This window comes from Eriocheir sinensis, chromosome 26, assembly GCF_024679095.1.
Source record: "Eriocheir sinensis breed Jianghai 21 chromosome 26, ASM2467909v1, whole genome shotgun sequence".
In the NCBI taxonomy this organism is placed as follows: domain Eukaryota; kingdom Metazoa; phylum Arthropoda; class Malacostraca; order Decapoda; family Varunidae; genus Eriocheir; species Eriocheir sinensis.
The window spans coordinates 15,687,584-15,708,219 of record NC_066534.1 but is presented as its reverse complement, the minus strand read 5'-3'; the positions used below and the strand labels follow the sequence as shown (position 1 = coordinate 15,708,219).

The following is a 20,636-nucleotide window of genomic DNA, read 5'->3' as shown; positions in this document are numbered from 1 at the left end:
CGAGGGACCTTGATGCTTAGCCCTGTCTTTTGCCCCTGAGCCTGTAGTTGGAGAAGGACCTTTTTGATAAGACTTTTTGTACTGTGTTGGGGGAAGAGGTGAATGGTTTGAAATGGATAAGAAGCGAGGGTGAAAGAACGACATAGATAGAGGAGGAAGAGGGAGAGAGAGAACGAAATGCTGGAGAAAGAAATGAAGGGAGGAAAGGAAGAGAATAGAGGAGAGTTATGTGTGTGGAAAGGAAGTGAATGAAGGGAGGGTGAAAGAAAGGGATAGATAGAGGAGGAAGAGGGAGAGAGATTGAAATGCTGGAGAAAGAAATGAAGGGAGGAAAAGGAAGGGAATGGAGGAGTTATTTTTGGGAAAGGAAGTGAATGATTGGAAAGATAATGATAAGAAGCGAGGGTGAAAGAAAGACATAGATAGAAACGGAAGAGGGAGAGAGAACGAAATGCTGGAGAAAGAAATGAAGGGAGGGAAAGGAAGGGATTGAGGAGAGTTATGTGGGGAGGAAGGGGTTGGTTGTGAAAAGGCGTGGGGTGGAATAGGTTGAGGGAAAATAACTAAAGAAAAAAAAAGGAAAGCGTGGGAGTTGCTAGGAAATTAGACTGAGTTTGTGCGGTGAAAAAATGGATAGAGGAGCAAAAAAAAAAAAAAAGCAAAAGAAAATAAGAAAAATGGAATGGAGAAGAAAATCCAGACGCGAGAGAAAAAAAGAAAATTCGAGCTGGTGGGAGAAAGTCAAATACGGGTTATAAGGAAAGCATGGGTGTTACGGAGAGGAAAATTCAACTCGTGCGGTGTGAAAAAGGGAAAACGAGAAAAGAAAATGAGAAAACCTGAAGGGAAAAAACGGAGAGAAAATAACCGAGGCGTGAATAGAGATTTGAGCTGTTTGGAGAAAGGTAAATACGGGCTAAGGAAAGGTGGGTTTTACAGGGAAGGAGGTGAAACTAGGGAGGTGGAAAAAAGAAGTTAGATATATAAAGGAACACTAAAAGATGAAAAAAGTGAAGAGAAGATAAGCCAAGCGTGAGTAGAGATTTGAACTGTGTGGAGAAAGGTAATTACGGGCTAAGGAAAGGTGGGTGTTACAGGGAAGGAGATGAAACTGGGACGGTGAAAAAAAGAAGAGTTAGCTATATAAAGGAACACTAAAGGATGAAAAAAGTGAAGAGAAGATAAGCCAAGCGTGAGTAAAGATTTGAACTGTGTGGAGAAAGGTAAATACGGGCTAAGGAAAGGTGGGTGTTACAGGGAAGAAGGTGAAACTAGCGCTGTGAAAAGAGGAAAAAGGAGTGAGAAATAAATAAGAAAATACCAAAGGAAGAAAATGGAGAGAAAATAAGCCAGACGGGAATAGAGGAAGATAAATACAGGAATAAGGAAAGGTGGGTGTTACAGGGAAGGAGGTGAAACTAACGCTGTGGAAAAAAAGGAAAAGGAGCTTGAAATAAATAAGAAAATACCAAAGGAAGAAAATGGAGAGAAAATACACCATGTTGGAATAAAAGAAGGTAAATAAAGGAATAAGGAAAGCGTGGGTATTACAGGAAAGGAGATGAAACTAGCGCTGTGAAAAGAGGAAAAAGGAGTCAGAAATAAAGAGAAATACTATGGAAAAATATGGAGAGAAAACAAGCCGGGCATGAATAGAGAGAGCTTTGAGGTGTTTGGAGAAAGGCAAACAGAAGATAAGGAAAAGTGGGCGTCAGATAAAATTGTTAAACTTGCATGGTGGAAAAAAAAGAAAAGGAACATAAGAAAACCTAAAGGAAAAAATGGTGAGGGAAAATAACTCAGACGTTCAATAGAGAGGAAGGTATATAAAGGATAACAAAAGCATATATAAAAGGCGTTACAGGAGAAGGGATTGAACGTGCATGGTGACAGGAGGAAAGAAGAGAAAATAATAAAAAACACGAAAGAAAAAAAAAATGCTAGAAAGAAAGAAAGAAACGCATGAAAAAGGTTTGAGGTGTTTGGAGAAAGGTAAATACTGAATATAAAATGCATGAACACCGCAGAAGAGAGGATTGAACTTGCGTGTGGAGAGAAGGGAAGGAGAGAAAATAAACACTTACAAAAAAAGATATAAAAATGCAAAACAAAAAGAGAGCTCGGCGTGAAAAGAGATTCGAGGTGGAAGGAGATAGGTAGATAAAACACGTTGAAGGAGATTGAAATAAACCTTAGTGAAAGAAGAGACGGCTGAAAAATAAGAAACACAAAAGAGAAAACGCAGAACAGAAAAAGACCGATGCGTGAGTAAAGGTTTGAGCAGCGACGTGGCCATCCTTCATTCCCGCGTCTCAAGGCATCGGGGCGCGGGGACAAGAGAGGATCACGGAGTCTTGGGTTCCGATGCCCCGGGAAGGACGAGGCCAAACACGGCGTCTCCCTTCGTAACGGCACGCGCGGCCAGTGGATCGTCGTCATCATCAGCGCTTTCCAGTATCATCGCATTGGGAAATAATATAAACGCTGTAACCTGTAGTATTGTCATTATCCTTATCATTTATTGTTAGTATTATCATTGTTTTTACTCTGCGTTTCCAACATTATTATTCTCAGTTTTATCTTCATCGTTTTTATAAGTAGCGAGCTTTTTTTTTCATTATTGTTTTTTTTTTTTATGCCCTTGCATTGTCTCCTCTGTTGTAGAAAAAAAAGTTTCTTCGTTATTATTACCGTCACTATCATTTTCAGTACGTTCATCATCATTATTATGCCGTTCTTCACCTTCATTATCATCGTTAGTTTTACCTTCGTTCTTTTCATACCTGTCTTCACCTTCCTCATCATCGTCACTTTCATTGCCAGTTTTACGGTCATCATTATTAAGCTATATATTTCTTCACCCTATTATCATCACTATCCTTATCGGTTTTATCTTTCATCACTTACTCAATATTATCATCACAATCAATGACTATTTTACCTTCATCGTTGTTATACTTCACTTCATCGTCTTCACTATTAAAACCTTCACGTCCACATAGATGCGTTTCTGAAGTGTACCTGTGTGTTGTCCCATCGACCAGGTACTTAGTTGAACATTTTATACTCACTGCAGAACACTCACGGCCGCCAGCATTCACCCAGGAAGAAAAATACTCGCTAGAAAAATAAAGGCGAAGGATAAGTTCTAAGCATATGCTAAGCTGCGCGTTGCCTAAGTGCTCACATTCGTCTCATTGTCTCTTTTTCCTGTGACGAGTAAGAACCTGCTACCCCGGGACACAAGAAAATACTCGTTAGAAAAGTGTACGCTATTTGATTTTGAACGTGGAGTGATAGACTATCGACGTGTTTGTTTACTGTTCAATTCTGGTGGGAGTAACTACGGGGCAGGGCTGTCAAGGCTGCTAAAGGTGCTCATGTACTCACGCAGCACCCCTACCCACGCACAAGTCAATACTATCCCTCCAGAGGTCACGTGTTGTGCTCCTCATTAGATCCTCCGACTAATGGACGCCTGTGCTCCCCGGCGTGTGTGGGCGTATTGTTCTCCTCGTCCTCGTTTAGTCTCGTGTGTGTTCGTCACGAGGAGGAAAAGCGGCGCCGTCTCTTTGACTCTGTATGGAAGGTTAATTGAACAGCGTAATTTTTCTTGCTCTTCATGTTTATTTTGAGAAGTGGGGAAAAGTACGGAGGAGGGCCGGCTGAAAGGGATGCCGACTCGGAGCTGCAGAGACTCGACAAAAAGGGACACGTATATAGTTTCTTATGTGAAAACAAAGCTTTAAGTATATACATCTCCTCCTCCTCCTCCTCCTCCTCCTCCTCTTCCTCCTCCTCCTCCTCCTGCGGCACAGTTGTCGTACCATCTACCCTAGCCTAGTTCGACGCTTCTACTGTCCACTTTACCTATGAGAGGGTGTTAAATAAGATTCGTTTCTCACGAGAATGTCGTTGTTGTAAACATATTCACTAACAAATGGGATTGGCGCGTATTCTCAGCCTCAACTCATAAGACTTTGTACAGGCACGCGGCGTACGGCTAGGAAGTTTAGCGGAAATGTTTTCCTTTTGTCTAACTTTGACCAGAAGTTGAATGTTTGTTTCCCCAAAACTTGAGACCTGTCACGAGGGCCGCGCCGCGTCCCCCAGCAACCTACTTGTTCAGTTTTAGGAACTCAATAAATTCTTACTCCATCGAAACATTTGTTTTCACAACTTGCTTTATTTTGTTAGGAACTCTTCTTCGGCTTTTAGAAAGTTTATGCTGCATGCATTCAGAAAGATGAAGACATTTTTGTCTACCTTGCGAGGCTCTGACGCTCGTAGACATCATATCAAGTATGAAGGTACAGTCGTTGGTTGTGTGCACCATTAAACCTTCCGTGTTTACTCTCCACGTGCTGAGTCAACCAATTACTGAATGAAACGGTCGTAATGGATTGGCATCACTGGACGTCCTCACATCGATCACTCGTTGACGACAAAATTGGATAACATCAAATTTTCTTAGAAAGTATATAAATTATTAAATCATGAAAATTTATCTGCCTCCAAGAAATGAATAAACTGTGTGTGTGAGAGTCGTGAAAAACAGTTGATGCAAGGGTTAGACCACAGTGGGAAATATTGCCGGAGTAGGTGGTGTTAGTGGAGCTGAGACTGGCGGGCGAGTGATGGAGGTCCTGGCCGAGGAGGAAGGGGACAGACCTGACAGTGAGTCCAGGTGAATGCCGTGTTGGGGATCGTGGCGCCGTCCTCGAGTCCCCATCAAGTTTGGCTGAGTCTCGCGTCTCGATCCGCGTCATGAATAATTGAGGAGCGACTTGTGACCTTGCCGCTCCGGTCACACACCCGCGACTTGGAAATTCCTTTAGACCTTATTTAGATTTCTCGTCGCGCTGACAGGAAGTGTGTTAGAAGTTATTTTATGGTGTTACGGAAGCATAGAAGGCTTTGTTGAATGACCTGACTCAGTGATCCTGTTGTGTGCTCTCGCGTACACACACACACACACACACACACACACACACACACACACACACACACCGGAGAAATTCTGTAGTGAGTATTAAGAAATGCAGTCATGAAGGAAAAATTGTGAAGATTTTTTTTTCATTAACTAAAGCAAGAGTTGTTTCAGAGTTAGTGGGTAAAGTTTGAGTGAGTGTGTTATGTTAGTGGGCATGACATGGTATGTGTGTAGTCGGGGTGGGGCTTAGTTTCAGATATTTTAAAAGCTGAAAGATGTCTGTAAAGTCGAGTGTATGTGAGTTTAATGTGAATGGTTAGTTTGAGTATATACGAGTGTACATGAGAACAGAGTGTATGTATATATGTATGTATATCCCACCCGGGCGATTAAGCCAAGGTCTGCATCCCACCCGGGCGATTAAGCCAAGGTCCGCATCCCACCCGGGCAATTAAGCCAAGGTCTGCATCCCACCAGGGCAATTAAGCCAAGGTCCGCATCCCACCCGGGCAATTAAGCCAAGGTCTGCATCCCACCCGGGCAATTAAGCCAAGGTCTGCATCCCACCCGGGCAATTAAGCCAAGGTCTGCATCCCACCCGGGCAATTAAGCCAAGGTCTGCATCCCACCCGGGCGATTAAGCCAAGGTCTGCATCCCACCCGGGCAATTAAGCCAAGGTCCGCATCCCACCCGGGCGATTAAGCCCAGGTCCGCATCCCACCCGGGCGATTAAGCCAAGGTCCGCATCCCACCCGGGCGATTAAGCCAAGGTCCGCATCCCACCCGGGCGATTAAGCCAAGGTCTGCATCCCACCCGGGCGATTAAGCCAAGGTCTGCATCCCACCCGGGCGATTAAGCCAAGGTCCGCATCCCACCCGGGCAATTAAGCCAAGGTCCGCATCCCACCCGGGCAATTAAGCCAAGGTCCGCATCCCACCCGGGCAATTAAGCCAAGGTCCGCATCCCACCCGGGCAATTAAGCCAATGTCCGCATCCCACCCGGGCGATTAAGCCAAGGTCCGCATCCCACCCGGGCGATTAAGCCAAGGTCCGCATCCCACCCGGGCGATTAAGCCAAGGTCCGCATCCCACCCGGGCGATTAAGCCAAGGTCTGCATCCCACCCGGGCGATTAAGCCGAGGTCCGCATCCCACCCGGGCAATTAAGCCAAGGTCCGCATCCCACCCGGGCGATTAAGCCAAGGTCCGCATCCCACCCGGGCGATTAAGCCAAGGTCTGCATCCCACCCGGGCGATTAAGCCAAGGTCCGCATCCCACCCGGGCGATTAAGCCAAGGTCCGCATCCCACCCGGGCGATTAAGCCAAGGTCCGCATCCCACCCGGGCGATTAAGCCAAGGTCCGCATCCCACCCGGGCGATTAAGCCAAGGTCCGCATCCCACCCGGGCGATTAAGCCAAGGTCTGCATCCCACCCGGGCGATTAAGCCGAGGTCCGCATCCCACCCGGGCAATTAAGCCAAGGTCCGTATCCCACCCGGGCAATTAAGCCAAGGTCCGCATCCCACCCGGGCGATTAAGCCGAGGTCCGCATCCCACCCGGGCGATTAAGCCGAGGTCCGCATCCCACCCGGGCGATTAAGCCGAGGTCCGCATCCCACCCGGGCAATTAAGCCAAGGTCCGCATCCCACCCGGGCAATTAAGCCAAGGTCCGCATCCCACCCGGGCAATTAAGCCAAGGTCCGCATCCCACCCGGGCGATTAAGCCGAGGTCCGCATCCCACCCGGGCGATTAAGCCAAGGTCCGCATCCCACCCGGGCGATTAAGCCAAGGTCCGCATCCCACCCGGGCGATTAAGCCAAGGTCCGCATCCCACCCGGGCGATTAAGCCAAGGTCCGCATCCCACCCGGGCGATTAAGCCGAGGTCCGCATCCCACCCGGGCGATTAAGCCGAGGTCCGCATCCCACCCGGGCGATTAAGCCGAGGTCCACATCCCACCCGGGCGATTAAGCCGAGGTCCGCATCCCACCCGGGCGATTAAGCCGAGGTCCACATCCCACCCGGGCGATTAAGCCGAGGTCCGCATCCCACCCGGGCGATTAAGCCGAGGTCCACATCCCACCCGGGCGATTAAGCCGAGGTCCACATCCCACCCGGGCGATTAAGCCAAGGTCCACATCCCACCCGGGCGATTAAGCCGAGGTCCACATCCCACCCGGGCGATTAAGCCGAGGTCCACATCCCACCCGGGCGATTAAGCCGAGGTCCACATCCCACCCGGGCGATTAAGCCGAGGTTCACATCCCACCCGGGCGATTAAGCCGAGGTCCGCATCCCACCCGGGCGATTAAGCCGAGGTCCGCATCCCACCCGGGCAATTAAGCCAAGGTCCGCATCCCACCCTGGCAATCAAGCCAAGGTCCACATCCCACCCGGGCGACTAAGCCAAGGTCCGCATCCCACCCTGGCAATCAAGCCGAGGTCCACATCCCACCCGGGCGACTAAGCCAAGGTCCGCATCCCACCCTGGCAATCAAGCCGAGGTCCACATCCCACCCTGGCAATCAAGCCAAGGTCCACATCCCACCCTGGCAATCAAGCCGAGGTCCACATCTCACCCTGGCAATCAAGCCGAGGTCCACATCCCACCCTGGCAATCAAGCCAAGGTCCACATCCCACCCTGGCAATCAAGCCAAGGTCCACATCCCACCCTGGCAATCAAGCCAAGGTCCACATCCCACCCTGGCAATCAAGCCAAGGTCAGCATCCCACCCTGGCAATCAAGCCAAGGTCCACATCCCACCCTGGCAATCAAGCCAAGGTCCACATCCCACCCTGGCAATCAAGCCAAGGTCCACATCCCACCCTGGCAATCAAGCCAAGGTCCACATCCCACCCTGGCAATCAAGCCGAGGTCCACATCTCACCCTGGCAATCAAGCCGAGGTCCACATCCCACCCTGGCAATCAAGCCGAGGTCCACATCCCACCCTGGCAATCAAGCCAAGGTCCACATCCCACCCTGGCAATCAAGCCAAGGTCCACATCCCACCCTGGCAATCAAGCCAAGGTCCACATCCCACCCTGGCAATCAAGCCAAGGTCCACATCCCACCCTGGCAATCAAGCCAAGGTCCACATCCCACCCTGGCAATCAAGCCAAGGTCCACATCCCACCCTGGCAATCAAGCCGAGGTCCACATCCCACCCTGGCAATCAAGCCAAGGTCCACATCCCACCCTGACAATCAAGCCGAGGTCCACATCCCACCCTGGCAATCAAGCCGAGATCCACATCCCACCCTGGCAATCAAGCCGAGATCCACATCCCACCCTGGCAATCAAGCCAAGGTCCACATCCCACCCTAACAATCAAGCCGAGGTCCACATCCCACCCTGGCAATCAAGCCAAGGTCCACATCCCACCCTGACAATCAAGCCAAGGTCCACATCCCACCCTGGCAATCAAGCCAAGGTCCACATCCCACCCTGGCAATCAAGCCGAGGTCCACATCCCACCCTGGCAATCAAGCCAAGGTCCACATCCCACCCTGGCAATCAAGCCGAGGTCCACATCCCACCCTGGCAATCAAGCCGAGGTCCACATCCCACCCTGGCAATCAAGCCGAGGTCCACATCCCACCCTGGCAATCAAGCCGAGGTCCACATCCCACCCTGGCAATCAAGCCGAGGTCCACATCCCACCCTGGCAATCAAGCCGAGGTCCACATCCCACCCTGGCAATCAAGCCGAGGTCCACATCCCACCCTGGCAATCAAGCCGAGGTCCACATCCCACCCGGGCAATCAAGCCAAGGTCAGCATCCCACCCGGGCAATCAAGCCAAGGTCAGCATCCCACCCGGGCGATTAAGCCAAGGTCAGCAATCATTATCCCACCCGGACAGTCAAGCCAGGGTCAGCAACCCTCCCCATTCCACCGGGCTTGGGACCGGCTCTTAGTTGGGCTGGCTTGCCCCCCAAGAGGCTGGGTTAACAGTTTTGTTTCCCCTTTCTTCACCTCTTTCTCGAACAACTTTTGTTTTCACAGTCTTCGTAAAAGATGCAGTGGAAGGTTCACGTCAGCTTCAGTTGTCCTTTCAACAACTGTAATTTCCTGTTTCCTTACTAACTTCAACTGTTTCGTTAATTACCTCCCTTTCAAACGTCTTCGCCTTCTTTTTTTAGGGTAATTGTGCTTCTTCCTCAAAGTGTGTCCGCGATTCGTCATCACTCAACTGTACGTTGTTCCTCCTTAGGATCGTCATCAAGGTTAGGGCAACGCTTATATTGAGGGCATTTAGTGTTGGCGGCCTCTTCAGACCGCCTGCAGGAGCCGGGGACCTCCTCAAGGCCCCTCAGTAACTGCGTCTCGGCCGTGAGGGGGCCCAAGGCTTCCCCCTCGGCCCCCGTCCCCAGCAGGAAGAATGTTTCTTGCTCTTCACAAAATGCCAAGACGAAGATAAAGTTAATATTGAATTAACTGGATTGATGCTGATGAAACCGAATTTATCAATTCTAGGATAGAAAACCGGATAGACCGTGGATTCATCATCGAAAACCTCCTCTTGCGACACCATCCGGCAGAGTCCGTTTCTTTGAAGAAGGGATGTCTAATAAAGAGAAAACTGTATTGCGCAGATAAAAATAATCAGGTAAATACACACACACACACACACACACACACACACACACACACACACACACACACACACACCTTTTAAAACGAACCTTTAGTTGTAGTAACGCCGAGGTAATGGCTGTCTCGACACACCTGACACAATGGGCTACAGGTGCGTACCTTCCGTTGAAACAAATGAAACTAATGGCTACTTGTGGCGCCTCGTGATCAAAGAGGTGGGCGTTCTCAGAGGAGCGGCGCGAGGCGTGGGCAGGGAAGGAAGGGAAGGACAGACGGTGGAAGGAGAGAGACGCTGAGTAGGATAGAGAAGGAAGCTGAGGATTAAGAGAGTGTAGAGGATGAGGCAGAGAACATGATGGTGATGAGGGTTGAGTAAAACATAAATTAGGTCAAGGAAATGGTTTAGTTGATGTCTTTATGACCTTCAGCCAATAACCTAACTATGACATGAAGAATCACAGACTTAGTTGTGCCGTAGATTAACTAAAAAAAATTCCTTCTCACCTAAACTCATACGTCCTGGAAAAGATGTTACGTGTCTATTTTCCTTTTTATATTCACGTCTTTTGTTTATGAAATTTAGAAATACCACCTATAGTCACATGAAAAAATACAAGTGCCTCACGTATTTATTTACATATCGTGTCTTATTTTTGCCCTTTCCTCATGCATTTAGACGTGTTTTGCGAGTGCAGTTGAACGTCTGACTTTTAATTATGCTTGTGAAATTGATAAGTTGAACGTCTGACTTTTAATTATGTTTTTGATTTTTTTTTTACAACAAAGGAGACAGCTCAAGGGCACACAAAAAAAGGAAACAATAATTAAAAAAAACCCGCTACTCGCTGCTCCTATCAAAAGAATCAAAAGAGGTGGCCGAAAGAAGTTTCCTCGTAGGTCCATCGCATATGAGTATTTTCCGGGGAGAATTTCCGCCTCACCGTCCTGTTTCCCAAGCTTTTTGTCATAAAGCTGCAAAATGTTTCGCAACTAATCCTTCGTGTGTTTTTTTTTTTTTTTTTTTTTTTTAGCGACTGAGTGGTTTATGAACGAGTTGTGTCATCGGTCTCCTTAATGAGGGCACACACGTTCACAGGCACTTCCCCGTAAACTGCGCAATACAAGTCGTGGCTGGCGAGCCCTCCGCTGCATTGTGAAAGCACAGTAATGCGATGCTGTGCTCAGGAGCCTCAAATTTCCTAAAGCAGCACGAGCTAAAAAACTGCAAAAGAGCGCACACACACACACACACACACACACACACACACACACACACACACACACAATACACTTCCATTTGCTCGCACGTCAATAACTCGATGACTTAAGGACCTTCGCCACGTTACCTCTTGGACGGAGAACGAGAGCCGCCGTCCACCGCCACGTTAAGTTGCCCTCTTTACACACTCCACAACTCCCTCCCTCCCTCCCTCCTTCTCTCCCTCTTCACTTCTCTCAACCACTCCCTTGCTCGCTCAAAACATCCCATTCCTCTCCTCTTCCTTTTTTTCCACGCCTCTCACTCACCTCTCTCTTTCTTTCCTCTCCTTCTATCCACTCCCTCTCTCACTCATTCTACGCACTTCCTTTCCTCTCTTCTCTCCCTTCTTCACACACTCTTCTGCACCCTCTCTTTTCACTCTTAATCACTCCCATTCTCACTCTTCACACTTTCTCTCCTCTTTCTTCTTCACACACCCTTCAGCTTCCTCTCTCACTCTTTGTTCCTTTCAAACACTCTTTCTCACTCTGAACACTCTCTTCCTTTCCTCTTCCTTTAACACACATTCTTCAGCCCCTTTTCCCCCTCCTCATTCCTTTAATAAACTCTTTCTCACTCTGAACATTCCCTTCCTCTCTTCTTCCTTTCTCTTACTATTCATCTCCCTCTCTCTATTTTCTCTCCCTTACTGAACCCTTTCTCACCCTCTCCTTCCTCTAACCTATAACCGTCCCCTTTCTCCTCCTTCCTTTACCGTCCCTCCCTTTCTCCCTCCTTACCCCTTCTTTACCACCCAATTCTCACTTTCTTAACACTCCATTTATCTCCTGTTCACTCTGCCCACACTCAACCTTCCAGACCTCTCACCCTTTCCGCCCTCATAACGCTCTCCATTCATTCATCACTCTTCAAAGTAACTCTCCCCTCACTCATTCACGCCTCAAAGTTACTCGAACCCTCCTTCCGACAGCCTCCCAAACCCGCTCTTAGCTCCGTCATTATCCTCCCATCATCACTACCAGCACCCTCACCATCGTCTTTCACTCTACTACTCCGACTTTCCCACGTAACACCACATTCATAGTCAAACCTATTCCCTTCCTCTGCCTTGAGACAAATTAGCACTTAACCTTTCCAAACACTGTGCCCACATAACCCTTCTCGGCGCATAACACTCCATCACCTTAAGGAGTCTATCTACATCCAAATAAGACGTATAGAAATGGCTCTTTGCATATCTACATCCACATTAGACGCTTAAAAATGTCTCTCTACACCTTACACACTCTACCTGGAAGCTCTTTTTCATGTTGTAGCTGTTAATTTGTCCTTTGTCAATGCTACATACACGTCAACAACTTGTAATATACTTTTTTTTATCTCTTCAGGCACTTCCTCAACTTTGGTACTCCCACTTAACCGTTTCCTTTTCCAGTCATCTCGCCTCTTCGTCAAATGTTACTATTGCACATCCTCTCTCCTTTGCCAGTCTTAAAAACTCATATTCTTTACCCACTTAACTTTTTGGTCACTCTTAACCTCAACAAGCCTATTTATGTACATCGCTTTGTTAGTTATCTTGCAATCATCTCATCCCTCTATGGTAGCCTCTCTCTATATAATTCTTAACAACTTCATACGGAGACTTCTTACTTCCTTACCTCTGTTCACTTCAACCTCGAGCACACTAACACAGGTATGGAGTTTTCTTACAATGGGCTCGTTCCTCGTCTACCCAACTGTCACAACCACACGCTCCCATCGCTTTACAATGCCTATGAAACTCTCTACATTCACCTCTTACCTTTTTACCTCCTGCCAATCCCAGCCTCATCACACCTACACACACATATCAGATATCTTACCGTCATTTCCTCCCTTACCTTTGTACCTGTCACTACCACGTACCTTCCCTTTGTTTCTCCTGTCAGTCGAAGTTTAGGGGCATCTTTGCGTTTTAACTCTCACAAGAACCCACATCTTTGCACATTACAGATCTTTTTACATTTTTTCTACTTTACTATTTGTCGCATCGTCTTTCCACTTTTCAATTCCTACAAGAGGTCACTACATTTATTCTTTTCTCTCTTAATATCGTACCGCTTTTAAACATCTCTTCATTTTTCCCACAACCCATTTACACGCCAAAGAGTTTTCCTTATAATCCCTTAATACCTTACATGACTTCTTATCTTATCGTCTCATCTCTTTACAATTCATAAATTAAATCACTACATTCATCTTTTTTCTCTCAATATCTTACCACTCCTATGCATCTCTTTAAGTTCTTGCTACAGTCCACATCTTTCAGTTTTCCGTATAATCCATTCTTCCTCATCGTCTCACCGCCTTTCAATTCCTAAGAGAAGTCACTATATTCACCTTTTGATCTCTAAATTTTCTACCACTTACAACCACAAGACACAAGCCAGTTATACACTTCTCGGTTTCCCATGCAACCCACTCATGCCTCTCTCCACTTCCTGCTTCATCGTCACACTCCCCGACATTCTCACTTGCCTGTCAACCTCCCACTCCACCCCGATGAAGGCTTAGCACTCCTATTCCTCTCCCCCCCTATTGACCCAGCGGACCCTCCCCCCACCAGCAAGGTCCAGGAAGGTCTCTTGGCTCTGAGCTGTCACAGGAAAATTGGGTGTTAGTCACGGAAGCCGCTGGCGAAGGTGGAGCTTGACTAGATGATCCAGTGTGCAGGGAATTCGCTGCGTGGTGTCTCTCTGTCTGCCTGTCTGTCTGTCCCTCTGCACTGCTCTCTATCTCCTCGTTCTCTCACTCTCTTTCTCTCTCTCTAGGCTATCCTCCATTCCTTCTTTCCTTTTCCTGTTCCTTTTAGTCTTTTATCTGCCGCTTCCTCCTCTCCTCTCCTCTCCTCTCTCAATCCATCTCTCGTTTTCCATTTATGTGTTTCCTCTTGCCTCTTGCGCTTTGGTCCTTTTATGTTCGCCTTCCTTCTGCCACTCTCACATCTTTTACCTCGCCGTTGACTCCTGCACGAGATTCTCCTCCTTTCTCCTACTCCTCGTCCTCCTCCTTCTCCTCTTTCTTGTCCTCCTTCTCCTGCATCTTTCTCACTGCCTCCCATCTCTTCCTCTATCCCCCAAATTGACTCCATGTTCTGTTACCACCCGCTGTGAAGAATTTATTTTGTCTTGAAAGAAATATTTTTACGGACATCGAAATAGCAGTGAAGAGGACAGCGTTGTATAGGACTGACGCAGGAGTGATATCGAGTCGCAGGTTAAGCCGTCTCCACCGTGGCTGTGGCGGAACTCACTCTGCGTTTCTCTGGAGCAGTAATTTTGATGAATAGTGTTCCCATTCAGCCCATCAAGACGCGCCCCTCGCCGGCCCCCCTCCCTTGTCGGTGCATTAGGAGACTCCGGGCCTAATGTATGCCTAATGTAGGCTGGGTCACGGTGCCGCCGGCCGCCCACCGCCCGGAGATCAAAGGGCGAGTCTCGTGGCCCCGGGCGGCGGGTCCCAAGACGATGCTCGCTGCCCACCCTCAGGACGGGGACGTCGTACTACATTTTTCACCCGAGGCAGAAAGAGAGAGGCAGCCTGAGACGTGGGGGTAGGGGGGGAGGGTGCGTGTGTGTTTGTGTTTGTGTTTGTTTGTGTTTATGTGTCTTTGTATTTGTGTTTGTGTTTGTGTTTGTATGTGTTTGTGTTTGTGTGAATGTTTGTGTGTGTTTGTGTGAATGTTTGTGTGTTTGTGTTTGTTTGCGTGTGTTTGTGTTTGTGTGAATGTATGTGTGTTTGTGTTTGTTTGTGTGTGTTTGTGTTTGTGTGTGTTTGTGTTTGTGTGAATGTTTGTGTGTTTGTGTTTGTTTGTGTTTGTGCCTGTGTGTGTGTGGGGGGGGGTGCCTGTGTGTTTATTTGTGTTTGTGTTTGTGTGTTTGTGTGTGGTTTGTGTGAATCTTTGTGTTTGTGTTTGTGTGTGTGTGTGTGTGTGTGTGTGTGTGTGTGTGTGTGTGTGTGTGTGTGTGTGTGTGTGTGTGTGTGTGTGTGCGTGTGTGTGTGTGTGTGTGTGTGTGTGTGTGTGTGTGTGTGTGTGTGTGTGTGTGTGTGTGTGTGTGTGTGTGTGTGTGTGTGTGTGTATACCATTGCTCAGGAAAGGCAGGAATGAAACTAAAGTGAAACTCGTCCATTCCAGACCCACAGCCACGCGTGCCTCGGGTCAACACACGCTGTAGATAAATAAATCAAAATATTTTTTACAGAGAGCAAACTTTGAGAGGAAGATTCGATTTATTAGTAATAGAGTTTGGGAATGGAAAAGTTAAAGCCCCTGCTGTTATTTTTTTTTTTTTTTTTTTTTTTTTTTACTGAAGCCAACGTATAACTTTTTAGGGAGGAATTTTCTTGGAGTGACGAAACGTAACTTTCGCTGAAAATATCCAGTGAAGGAGGTATGATATATGGCGGGGCTTCGGCGGGGAGCATGGCTTGGGGGACGGGGCGGGGAGGGGCAGGAAGGGAAAGGGATGGGAGAGGCAGGATGGGGCAGGAAAGGAGGGGCGGGATGGGGCAGGAAGGGAAGAGCGAGATGGGGTATTAAGGGAGAGATGGGGAGAGGCAGGAAGAGAGGGGTGGGGTGAGATATGAAGGGGAGGGAGAGGCGGAGCAGGGAGGGTCTGAGCGGGGTGAGACGGGCGGAGTAGGGCGGGGCGGGGCGGGGCGGGGCCGAGTAAGGGCCGGGCGGGTGGTGTCAACTCTGATAATTAACTGCACTCCTCGGCACGCCCGCCAGACGCTGAGGATTCCCGGGATTTCATGAAAATTACTCCGGGGATTCCTCGAGTCGTCCTCACTGGCCGGCGGCGGGACTCAGACGCGAGGAGGGAAATATTTTTGCCCTGAGTGACGGGCGAGTGACGGCCGTTTGGTGCGAGGACGGAAATACGAAAACCGTTTATAGTGAAAATTGAACCTTAGGGACTGTAGGCAGGGGTCATTGGTATATTGCTCTTTAACGTTCCAGCACTCTTAGTTATCAGGGTTTTTTTTTTCTAAAGGATGTTGCTACGCAGTGCAGGAGAATGTATTATATTTATTTCCTATTGTTTATGTTAACATTTTAAACAGTTTTAGTGGTTGAAAAAGTGAATGGAGAGCTTTAAAACTTGAGTGAACCTGATGAACATGTGCAGAGAAGGAGAAAAGACCTGATGGACGCTAAGATGAAAACCTGGAAGGAAAGCTGAACGAACGCGTATCTGTAACTGAACAAGCATAACAAAGACGGAAACTTAACCCCATGACTGACGGAATAATAGAGAACTTTCATTTCCTCTTTGGTTACTGACGAGTGACGGACGCTAAGATGTAAAACCTGATCTAAGTTGACGGTAAAGGAACGCTGCACGAACGGATATCTGTAACTGAACAAGCATAGCAAAGGCGTGAACTTAACCCCATGACTGACGGAAAAATTGAGAGCTTTCATTTTTTCTTTGGTTACTGATGAACCCAAATGAAAAACCTGATCCTTGTTGACCGGAATGGATCGCTGCATGAACTAATATTATTGACCTTACTTTTTTTTTTTACAACAAAGGAGACAACTCAAGGGCACAAAAAAAGGAAACAATAATAAAAAAAGCCCGCTACTCGCTGCTCCTATAAAAAAGAATCAAAACCTTATTAGATGACTGACGGAAAAATTGAGAACTTCCATTTCTTTCTTGGTTACTGACGAACGCTAAAATGAAAAGCCTGAGCTAAGTTGACGGGAAGGGAATGCTGGATGAACGAATATCTTCAATAGAACAAACATAACAATGACGGGAACTCTATTCTATGACTGACATATGAATGGAAAGCCTTCTTTAAGTACACTACCACTTCCACTACCTAACACAACGACAGCCCTTCAAACTCTCCGCCGTTAAAACAGTTGCCTCCTCTCTCATCCTAAAATTTCAGTACATCTTTTTCTGGGCTCTCAATGCTCTTCCTTTTTAGCAATTCTTACGTCAGAAGGGAAAACGAAAACACCAAATGTTTAGTCTCCATCCCGACATCAAAACATTTCACAATTCTGTTATCTGCACGACACTTTTCATCACATTTTCGTTGTTTCTCTTTCAGGGGCGCCGACAAGCCAAGCAGGATGAACAAGGTTGAAATGAAGAGGACCGACGCGGGTCACGTCTGCTCCTCTCTGTTTCTCGACCCTCACTTCGCCGGGGTAAAGGAAGGCTGGTGAGTTACTCTTTCGCGTGTCATGTAAACCCTCTGTAGGTAGATATAGATAGATAGATAGATAGATAGATAGGGATAAAGAGAGAGAGAGGGGAGGTACTGAATTGTGGAAGATGATAAATGATAAAAAGTACGGAGAGAAGAAAATAGGGAAAACATATTTGGAAGGGGAAATGAACGTTAGGAATATGACGAAGTGTTTATGAAATGAGACGGAAGAGGAGGAGGAGGACGAGGACGAAGATAGAAAGAGAAATAAAAAATAAAAAAATCGAAAGATAAAGAATAAAACTGAATCGAAAATATTAAAATGGAAAGAAACACATGAGGAAATGGAGAAATATGTTGTTCTAAGATGTAGGAGGAGGAGGAGGAGGAGGACGAGGTGGTGGTAGTGGTGGTGGAAAGTGGGTGAGCCCGAAACAAAAGTAAGCGACGAGGGACCGAAGGCGTCAAAGAGGAGGAAGAAAGAGAAAAGTTGACGGGAATCTTTGGCATTGAAAGCGTCTGCAAAAAGTGTCGCACAGGCGCTGAGAGGAGACAGATGTTGTTGTTGGTGTGACGTGCCGCGCCGGGAGAGAAAAAGGGAATAATAATGTTAGCGGACTCTTACCTCGTGTCTCTCACTCTACGACACACACACACTACCCAGTCAGTCAGTCCTTCAGTCCACCCTCCCAGTCCACTAAACTAACTACTCTCATTACATTCTCGTGTGTTTTTCCAACCCTACTCACTCTTTTAACTCTACCTCTTACCTTTTCCCGTTCCTATTTCCTCTGCTGACACACCCATCACCTTTTTCCCGTCCTCAACCCTCTTCCCTGGCTTCCCCTTCACCTCCCACCCATCCACTAGTCTTGCACCTCCTTTCTCTTTCCCTCTCCACCACCTGTACCTCCCACCTACCTGTCATCTATCCCCTCCCCTCCCTTCCCAGCCTCCTTCATCTCCCATCCATCTGTCCACTCCTCCAGCGCCTCCACTACCATCCCCATTTCTCTCCTCCACCTCTACCTCCCACTTAACCATCCACTCACCCAGTCCCTCCCTCATCCTCCCCCATCTACCTCCACCTTTACCTCCCACCCATCCATCCTTCCACTCGCCCAACACCTCCTCTTTTCTCCCTTCCCCTCTCCTCCTTTCCCCTTCCTTCCTCTCCCTTCCCCTCCCTTTCCCTCCCCTCCCCTAACCCTTCCCTCCCCCTCTGCCGAGATAACCACGTTGGGCGTCCGTAACATCGTCACCGTGTTGTGCTGGCTGCTAACTACTTCACTTTGACGTAATGGTGTTGAAGAAACGCGCGTGGGAAGTAGATGGCGCGGGAATTTTTTGCGTGTGACATTTTTTTTTTTTACATTCTTGGTTTTCATTAGTTTTTTTGGGGGGAAGAGAAAAACATGGCAGATGAAAATTAGCTTCTAACTAACGACATGTCACGTTTTTTTTTTTTTTGTTCCTATGTTTTTGTTTTGTTTTTTTGAGGTCTTGACGTGATTTTTCATTTTCATGTTTCATTCGTAGCTCCGAGCGAGAAAGTATAACACACCTCAAGGGAAAACTAGTCTCTGATAATATTCGTATAATTTGGGGGAGTAATTTTTTTTTTGTGTGTGGCTTCTTTTTTCCGTGGTCATATATATATTTTTTTTGCAAAGGGAAACGTGTCCTGGAAATGTGTTTATATATCCATGTCTTGTTTGTCTTCTTGGTTTATATATATTTTCTTCAGTCTGTCATGGTGTTTTTTTCATGCTCTGTATTTCATTTGTAGTTCTGGCTGGTCGGGGGGAAAAACAAGTCAGGTGAAAACAAGTCTCTGAAAATATTCGAGTGTGTGGGCGCACTGTTTTTTTTTTGTGACACTATTTACGTGTTTTTTACTCGTTTGCTCGTTTTGCAAAGGAAACTATGGTATATGGAAATTACCTCCTAAAAGCATGTCTTGATTTTTTTCTATATTTTTTCAGGTCGTAGAATGGTGATATTTTTTTTTTGTCACTCGTGGTTCTAGGCCGAAAAAAAACACGTCAAATGCAAACTAGCCTCTGAGAGCACTAGTTTGTTCGTTTTGCAAAAGAAACTATGGTATATGGAAATTACCTCCTAAAAGCATGTCTTGATTTTTTTCTATATTTTTTCAGGTCGTAGAATGGTGATTTTTTTTTTTTTTTTTTTTGGAGGGGGGGGGGACTGTGTTTCATTCGTGGTTCTTGGCCGGGAAAAAAACACACATCGTCAAGTGCAAACTAGCTTCTGAGAGCATTCGTGTATATCTATATAGGGGAGGTTCTATATTTTTTCAGATCTTACCATGGTGTTTTTTATTTTATTTAGTTTGTATCAGTCGTAGTTCAGGGCAAGGAAAAACACGTCATGCCGAAACTAGCCTCAGAGAGCATTCGTATACGTTTTCTTTTTTGGGTGTTTTTTTCTGTTTTATTTTTCGCTCGAGACTCCCAACGTAGGCGAGGGACCGGTTGACTCCTTCGTGCTGGACATTGGTAAATCTTCGACTCCGTGTCCTTACCATAAGTCCTCCTTCCTTCTGCGGCCTCTTTCCTCCTCCCATCCTGTGTTGTCTAGCGGTAAGTGTTGCCCCCACATCCTCTCTTCCCTCCTCACCACCCTCACGCCTTCGCCACAGCCTTCCTCTACCACCACCAACACTACCCATCACCAATGTTACCACCACTCCACCTCCTCCTATCACCACCACTTACACAATACACTACCCCCCACCACCCACACAACCCACCATCACCGTTACCACCACCACCAACACCATTTCTACCACCCACCACCCACCACACTAACCACCACCACCGTCACCACCACTCCAACCACTGCTATCAACACCACCATCATCCCTACCTCCTCCTTATTCCCGTTCATCTCCGCCAAGCCGAGGTGTCAATAGTCCATCCATTCCACACGTCGATTCACCTGTCTGACACATGCGTCCTTCCCATCACGGCCACATCTTCACTATAGTCTTCCACCACCATAACCACCACCACTACCACCCTCGTCACACGCTCCCCTCCACTCCTTTTCTGTCCATTCCACACGTCAAATCACACCGTTCAGCTGCCCGACGGAGATCCCCACCACCATATGCTCCGTTCATATTCACAGTTACTTGACTTTGATCCGCGCCTCAGAAATGCAAAAAAAATAAAAGACATTCATATGAAGTCGTAAATAACAAAGAAATAAATAAGTAATGATAATAATAAATAAATAATAAATAAATAATAATAAATAAAGTAAATAATAAAGGCTTAGTGTTGTTGCCAGATATTATTATGGTCGTCGTGATCATGATTTTTAAAGTAACGTTTTCTTGCCATTATGAAAAAGGTACTCCAAGTTTTTTTTTGTATTTTCAAGTGGAAGCAGACAAAAAATAATGTGATCAAGATACTTACGTCTATGTTTCTTCAGAGAACTTATCAGTTTAAAAAGAAATATTTGTACGTTACCTACATGCTGAAGAGGAACAATAAGTAAATAGTTGAGGGGAGAAAGCAGAAGGAATTTGCATACCGTATTTTGCTGCTTCCTAAACGCATGACTACACCTTTATGCCCGCCAGCCCGCCACCATGACAGACCTTCCGTGAGGGTCCGCCGATTGGTTGGTGTC

The 20,636-nt window shown here is 47.0% G+C and overlaps 1 long non-coding RNA gene across 1 annotated transcript in view; it reads left to right on the top strand.

The window, feature by feature from the left end:
- LOC127003817 (uncharacterized) overlaps positions 1-20,636 on the top strand; it is a 173,998-nt gene that overhangs the window by 61,551 nt on the left and 91,811 nt on the right. Inside the window, exon 2 of the long non-coding RNA XR_007757414.1 lies at positions 16,872-16,985. This is a non-coding gene — a long non-coding RNA (uncharacterized LOC127003817). The remainder of the gene's footprint in view (positions 1-16,871; positions 16,986-20,636) is intronic.